The sequence below is a fragment of the Arachis hypogaea genome, chromosome 14, assembly GCF_003086295.3.
Source record: "Arachis hypogaea cultivar Tifrunner chromosome 14, arahy.Tifrunner.gnm2.J5K5, whole genome shotgun sequence".
Taxonomy (NCBI): domain Eukaryota; kingdom Viridiplantae; phylum Streptophyta; class Magnoliopsida; order Fabales; family Fabaceae; genus Arachis; species Arachis hypogaea.
The window spans coordinates 39,167,787-39,175,879 of record NC_092049.1 but is presented as its reverse complement, the minus strand read 5'-3'; the positions used below and the strand labels follow the sequence as shown (position 1 = coordinate 39,175,879).

Genomic DNA, 8,093 nt, shown 5'->3' with positions numbered 1-8,093 from the left:
TCTGCACACTTTGAAGGGACGTGCTCTACTTCTTCCTTCTTCTCTTCTGGAGCTTCTTTTTCAACTGGCTTCTCATTAACTTGTGCTTCTGTTCTTACCACTTGTCCACTTATTAAGGTGATAGCCTTGCATTCCTCTCTTGGGTTTGGAATTGTGTTACCAGGAAGGCTATTAGTGGTCCTCTGATCAATTTCATTAACTTTTGTGACTAATTGACCCATCTGAATCTCCAAGTTTTTGATTGATGCTCTGGTTTCCTGTCTAAAACTTGCCAATATTGCTTCCAAATCATTGTTTTGCTGGGGCTGAGAAGTTGCTTGCTGAGATGACTAAAACCGGTGGTTATTAAAATTATTCTGTTGAAAACCACCCTGAGAATTATTATTAAAATTCTGTGTCCTCTGAGGTTGCTCTCTCCCCCCTAAATTTGGGTGATTTCTCTACCCCTAATTGTAGGTCTTAGAATAGGGATCATTATTGGGATTTCTAGGAGCACTCCCCATGTAATTGACCTGTTCAGAAGAAGATTGTTCATAATTATAATTTTCATTTTGCATAAAATTACCTGTCATGTCATAAGGGACCTCTTGATGTGGATTTTGGGTGTTGACAGTTGAAACTTGCATTTCACTCAATTGTTGAGTAAGTAAATTTATTTGTTGAGACATAAGCTTGTTCTGAGCAAGAAGGGCATTAACAGCTTCCACTTTTAACACGCCTCTCTTTTGAGAGGTCTCAGAGTTCACAAGATTTCTGTTGGAGGAATATAAGTATTGGTTGTTAGCAACCAACTCAATAAGCTCAGTAGTCTCCTCTGGTGTCTTCTTCATGTGCAAAGAACCACCTGCAGAATTATCCAAGCGCATCTTGGACATTTCACATAAGCCCTCATAAAAGATATCCAGCTGAGTCCATCTAGAGAACATGTCCGGAGGGCATTGCCTAGTTAGTAGCTTGAATCTCTCCCAAGCTTCATAAAGGGTCTCACCATCTTTCTATCTGAAAGTCTGAACCTCCACCCTCAGCTTAGTCAGCTTTTGAGGTGGAAAAAATTTAGTCAAAAATTCGGTGACAACCTTATCCCAAGTATCCAGACTCTCCTTGGGTTGAGAATCTAACCACAGCTTTGCTCTATCCGTCACAGTAAATGGGAAGAGCATGAGTTTGTACACCTCAGAATTCACTCTATTGGTCTTCACAGTATCACAAATCTGCAGAAAATCAGAAATAAACTTATTTGGGTCTTCCTGAGGAAGTCCATGATACTGATGATTTTGTTGCACAAGAGTAACTAGTTGTGGCTTCAGTTCAAAATTATTTACAGCTATTGGAGGCACCACAATACTTTTGCCATAAAAGTCTACATTAGGAGCAGTGTAAGAGCCAAGCACTCTTCTAGGTTGCTCATTCCCAACTGAATTTGCCACATTGGCATTAACAGCATTATTATGATCCATAGTGGACTCTGTAGCTTTGTAAAGTCTTGCTTGTTGCAAACGCCACCTCAAAGTCCTTTCAGGTTCAGGATCAAAGTCTAACAGAGGTTCCTTGTTCCTGTTCCTGCTCATAAACAGATAGAAGATAAGAAAAGATGGAATTTTCTACGTCAGAGTGCACAGAATTCCCAGTGAGGTAACCTGTGTAAAATAATAAAATAAAAATACTAATTAAAACAAATAAATAAAATTCAAAATTACTTGTAAATTTAGGACAAAAATTTTCGAAATTAGGGAGCTAAATAAATAAGAAAAATTAAAATAAAAATAACTAGGAAACACCAAACTTAATTTCAGAAATTAATAAAAAATAATATAGGATGCAATTTTTTTTTAAAATTAAAGACAAAAATAAAATAAAACTAATAAAATATAGAAAGTAAAAAAAATAATGAAAAAAAAATAAAGTAAAATGAAAATAAAAAAAGAAAAAAAAGAAAAAAAAAGAAAAGATGAGATTTAAATAAATAAAAAAATTAAAAGGAAGTAAAAAAAAGAAAACAAGGACAGGGGGATGGGAAACGAAAGGCAAGGAAAAAAAATTAAATAAATAAAGAAAACAAAAGAAATGAAAAATAAAAATTAATAATAATATAAAAAATTAATTAAAAGAAAAATTATCTAATCTAAGCAATCAAACAACGAATAGTTGTCAATCACCGTCAATCCCTGGCAATGGCGTCAAAAATTTGGTGTAGAATTTATAACCCACAAACTAATCGGCAAGTGCATCGGGTCATACCAAGTAGTACCTCAGGTGAATGAGGGTCGATCCCATGAGAATTGATGGATCAAGCAACAATGGTTAAGTGATTGGCTTAGTCAGACAAGCAGAAAATGGTGTTTTGAGAGTGCAAAAGCATTAACAATAAATTCAGAATATCAGAAAGCAAGCAGTAAACAAGTTGTAAATAATATATGGAGAAATAGTTAAGGCTTCAGAGTTATCTATTTTCCGGATTGACTTTTATTACTGACTATTTTAATCATGCAAGATTCAATTCATGGCAAACTATATGTGACTAAACCTTAATTCCTTAGACCTTTTTAGTCTCCTCTAAAATTCATCAACTGCCAATTCCTTGGTCACTTAATTCTAATTAGAGGATGAAGTTCAATTCTAGTTATATGCCACAAAAATCCTAATTACCCAAATATAAGAGGATTATATGTCACGTATCCCATTAAGTCTAGATAATTAGAAATTTAGGAGAACATGTTTTCAAGCTGTTGTTCAAGTAAAGCGCTTTTCCAAGTTATACAAGAACTCAATTAGAACAAAGGTCATACTTCCGTTCCACTCAAATTCATAAGATAAAGAACAAAAATAATTCTTAAAATATAAATCAGTACATGAATTAAAATAGAAAAATAATAGTATCAATCCACACAACAGACAGAGCTCCTAACCTTAACAGTGGAGGTTTAAAGATGAGGTAGAAGAGAAGAGATGAGCCTGAAGGGTTGATTCTTTTCTCTTTTATATCTAATCCTAATTAATGTAAAATATATTTTCTAAAAATTAAATAATATCTTTTCCTAATTATAAATAAAAAAAATTAAATCAAAATTAATTAATTTCAGCGCAGATTTGTATGGGTGCTTGGGAACCACTTGGGGCATTCGGATCCACGCTGAACTTGGAAATTTCCAAGTTCAGTGTGGAGGAGGCAGCAGCATTTTGCTTGTTTCCCTTTGAGTCCACGCTGAACTTGGCTTTTTCCAAGTTCAGCGTGGGATGTGGCGCGTGCTTCCCTGGGAGCTTTCAAGTTCCACGCTGAACTTGGCAGGGGCCAAGTTCAATGTGGAGGAGGCAGAGGTTGCTGGAGAAGAAGTATGCACTATTATATATCGTTGGAAAGCCCTAAAAGTTAGCTTTCCAACGTCGCTAAAATCACGTCAATTGGACCTCGATAACTCAAGTTATTTCTGTTTGAGTGCAAGGAGATCAGGATTGACAGCATCATTCGCTTTCTCCCTTTTCTGCTACAAAACTCCGTCAAATCCATCCAAATGCTACATGAAATAAATAGAATTATGCACAACTCAAAGTAGCATCCATAGTGGCTAAAAAATATTTAAATTTTGATTAAACTTGGCAATTCAAGTGTAAATTCACAAGGAAAAGATAGATAAGATGCTCACGTATCAGCCTAACAAGTGTTTGATAAAATGTTTGGTTGGATTTTCGAGTAGGTTTTTCTCCTCTTAGATTTGGTAGAGTAATTGGAGACTCTTGAGTTATCAAACTCCTTTGTTGATTGATAATTGAGAAGTTGCTAGTTGATTTGGATCCCTCTAAAGCTAGTCTTTCCTTAGGAGTTGACTAGGACTTGAGGAATTAAATTGATTCATCCACTTGACTTTCCTCCATAGTTAGAGGTTAACTAAGTGGGAGCAATGGAAAATTCTCATCACAATTGATAAGGATAGCTAGGATATGACTTCTAATTCTCATAACCAATAGCTATTAGTTTACTTTCTTGCAATTTATTTTTCTTGTTCCTTATTCAAAACCCCAAAAGATACTTTTTCATAACCAATAGTAACATACTTCCCTGTAATTCCTTGAGAGACGACCCGATGTTTGAATACTTCGGTTATTATTTTTATTGGGGTTTGTTTTAGTGACAACTAAATTTTTGTATGAAAGGATTATTGTTGGTTTAGAAACTATACTTGTAACGGAAATTTATTGTGAATTCTTTACTAGCAAAAATCCGTTCATCAATGAACAAATAATTTTCAATGTCTTCAAAGTCATGAAATACCCTAGTGAATTAGAGAGCTGCATGAGAGTTGGTTTAATTGACCTATTAGTCCAAGAAGTCATTTATGAAGGAGCCCTTGAGAACTCTCTACAACACATAACTTCTGAAAAAGAAGAAGAGTTGCAAGATGTGCATTCAATGGAGGAAAGCACTAGAAGAAGGTGTTGCGAATCAATCCAACTTCCATCCTAGCAAAATTGTGAGTCAAGCTAGTGATGTTAAAAGAGTGTTTGTTGGGAGGCAACCCAACCACATTTAGAATGTCTTTCTTCTCTTTTTCTTTAAAGTGTTTTTCTCCTTCTTCTCTTTTTCATTAAAGTACTTTTCTTTTATTAATTAGTTTTTCAAAAAAAAAAAAAAAAAGAGGCTGACACCTAACTTCAACAATTGAAGTCTAACGCCTTCAAGGTGCCAAGAAGCTGGCGCCTGGTGCCAAGGTTCCAAGTTTGGCGCCCAAGGCTCAAGTTCAGCGCCTTCGAAGCACCCTTCCTCTCTTACGTTGATCTCGAAGTACCTTCACTCATAGTTTTTTTTATGGATTTTAATTTAAATTCAAAAAATAATTTTTAAAAATTTTGCATGCAATGTTCATATTTCTTATTACTTTTTTCTTTTCTTCTTTTATTTTCTTTCATATCATGTTTTCTTTATATTTTGTATTTTTCTTTTTCATTCAATTTGTTCAAAATTTTGTTTGCTTATTTTTAGTAATTTTGAATATTAGAGAGTATCTGAGTGAGAGGAATTGAAGAATAAAAAGGAGATTAAATAAAAAGTGGATCACTTGTAAAAGAATATTATTATATCAATGGACTCAATATGGATGAAACTTGCGAAAAGAGAGATAGAATCTTCAAAAACAAAAATCTAGAAAAATATTATGGGAATTCAAAGTCCAAACCATGAAGCAATAAAAAAAAGAGGGATCGAAAACAGAAGAATAACAAGGTTTTGAGCACCAATGACTAGAGTCCAGTTATGTGCTTCTAGTGCTATTGTGTCAAGGAGAGAATTGGATAAGTAAATATGAGGAGTGCTTCATCACCCGATATCTTAAACCAACTAGTTCAGGATTAACGATTGAAAACCTATATTAAGAGTTGCCTTGAGATAAAGCATATAGAGTTCAAAGAGGCTCTGGACACCTATGTCTCGATATATGAAAAGATTTTTTTTAGTTAAGTGCTTGTGGATGATTAAATTTGAGGGATGCTTCATCACCCGATAACTTGAGCCAACTGGCTCGGGATTAATGATTGAAAACCCACAATAAGGAGCTGCCTTGAGACAAAATACTTAGAGTCAAAATTTCAAGTATCCTCCCCAGTTAAAAAATTGTTAAATCTTTTAGAAAAATAAGCTACTTTCAAGGTTATAAAATTATAAAAGGATTCCTATAATATAATCCAAATTAGAGTGTTTGAATATTCTTAATTTTAAGTATGCAAGATTTATGAAGATAGCAAAAGTTCACATGCGATCATAGAGATTATTATAAACCCTACTTTTACTTTAACATCCAAATTAGAATTAAATTAATAAACTCGTCAATTCTTATCACTAAGATAATCTCTATTTATTCTTCTTTTTGGTTGAGGACAAGTAAAGTTTTAAGTTTGGTGTTGTGATGCCTTGGCATCTTAAGTGATTTTTACATATCTTTTTAAGTAGTTTTCTTATGATTGAAACTTTTATGTTTTAATTGAAATTTTCGTAGCTAATTTATATATTTAGAGTTGTTTTAGAATCATTGTGTATTCAAGATTATTCTCTAAAGAATCAAGTAAAAAGAAGCAAACAAGGAAAGCACCATGAAAGAAAACCCAAGTTAAAACGCCTAGTGAAAAAGAAAGGAAGTAGCGCCTAACTTCAACAGCTGAATTCTAACTTCAGACATTGAAATATAACTTTAGACAATGAAGTTAAATGCCAGTGGAAGAGTTTTGAAGCCTGACGCCTGACTTCAATCATGGGCGCCCAACTTCAGCAAGTTTTTCATCAACTGGGCGCCCAGCACCCATGTTTGGCCCCAACTTCAAAGAATCTCCACCTCCCGGGGGTCCGAAATGCATTGGTGCCTAGTGCCAACATCTAAAGTGCAGCGCCTAAAAATCTCGTCCAGAATATTTTAATTTGGCCCTGACTCTCCAAAGATTTAAGATTTGAATGATTAGTTATTGTTAGCTTCTTCTAGAAAGATAAGAGTTAGTTTTAAATTTGAATTATTATTTTAGTTACCTTATCCTTCTTCGAAAGATAAGATTAGATTTAGTTTAAATTTGAATTTTAGGATAGATTTAGGATATAAATAAGCGGAGGGATGATTCATGGAGGATCATCTAGCATCCAACATCTTGCATTCATTAGTTTAGTTTAGTTTTTATTTTTTCATGAGTCACTAATTCTCTTTTGCTAGGGTTGGGAGTTCTGTTTGATTTTTATGGATTGGTAAATTGATTGTTTCTTTTAAGTTTAATTACTATGCAGGTCCCTATAGTTTCACCGAATTTTCAATTAAGTCTCTATACTTTTTTTTTCTTTTCAATTGTATTCTTATACATGATTTTTTTTCAATTTAGTCCCTGTTAACGTTCAACGTCAAAAAAATATTAGTGAATTGTGAAATTACTTGTATACCCCTGAAAAGAAAAAATAATATATAGGGACTCAATTGAAAAAAAAGGATAGGAACCTAATTGAAAATTCGGTGAAACTATAAATATTCAATAAAAGATATTCCTATAACATTGATAAAATGAAACAAAAATAGTAGTAATAAGTATATATAAAATTCAATTTTCATCATTCAAGTATTCATTATGATCATGTATCATTTTACATTTGTGTGGATTAATGGAATATAGTTTGTGTCTTTATTATATCATGGTACACCATAGAAAACCACAATGCTATGTAATTTGTGTTATTAAAATTTGAAATCTAAAAACGAAAACTATAGAAAACGTAATTTTAGTATAATATAGATAATCTGAAAATCAGTTCTTGTGTTGTAGCCTCCCACTCTCTGAACCAGCATAGGGATCAATTATAACATTGATAACGGCCAGTTTCAGAGCTGAGAAAGATTAGACTTGAGTTAATCAGATGTCCCAACAAAATAGCCTTTTCCACCAAAAGCTTCAATCAAAGCATGGTAGCCTGCTTTTGGAACAAAGAAAGTCGGAGCAAGATCATATTTGTGATGTCTATTCATCTCTTTGAGGGTTCTCCGGTCACCTCCATATACACCTCTATTGTTGAGTCACTACCACATGTAACTGGTCTGATTGAAAAAAAAAGGGATTAATCATTCCATAATTGCAAGAGCAATTTATTGCATATAAAAATAAATATATGCAACCATATATGATCGTATCAACATAATAAAAGAACTTGCATATGGCATATGGTAACCAGAACTATTGATATAGTTATAACTAGAATTATTTAAAAAAAAAACTTATTTCTATATAGTTCTTCAAGCAAGAGAACTAATTTGACTGACAAAATTTAAAAAGCAAGTATATTGAAGGTATGAATTTTTTTATGTTCAGGCTGGAACAAACAATATATATTTTCTCAAGTTTCAACAAAAGACAAGACATATAAAACAACAGTTAAGAATTTTCTCTACACATTCCTAAATTAACACTATGCCTCATGATATGTTATGTTGTTTTATAACAAAATTTTAATAAAAGAACATTTTTTACATATCTTATAGTCCTTCAAGTTTATAATTGATGAAAAAATTTCACAGAAACGTCTTGGAATTACAGTGGTAAGCTACAAGTTAAGTAACTTACATTCTGAGAATTAGCATTAC

At 33.0% G+C, this 8,093-nt stretch overlaps 1 non-coding gene across 1 annotated transcript; it reads left to right on the top strand.

Annotated features, from left to right (window-relative positions):
* The first annotated feature begins 921 nt into the window (after window positions 1-921).
* Window positions 922-1,027, top strand: LOC112745753 (small nucleolar RNA R71). Its single transcript, XR_003173665.1, has one exon. It is a non-coding gene; the product is annotated as a small nucleolar RNA R71 (small nucleolar RNA).
* The last annotated feature ends 7,066 nt before the right edge of the window (window positions 1,028-8,093 follow it).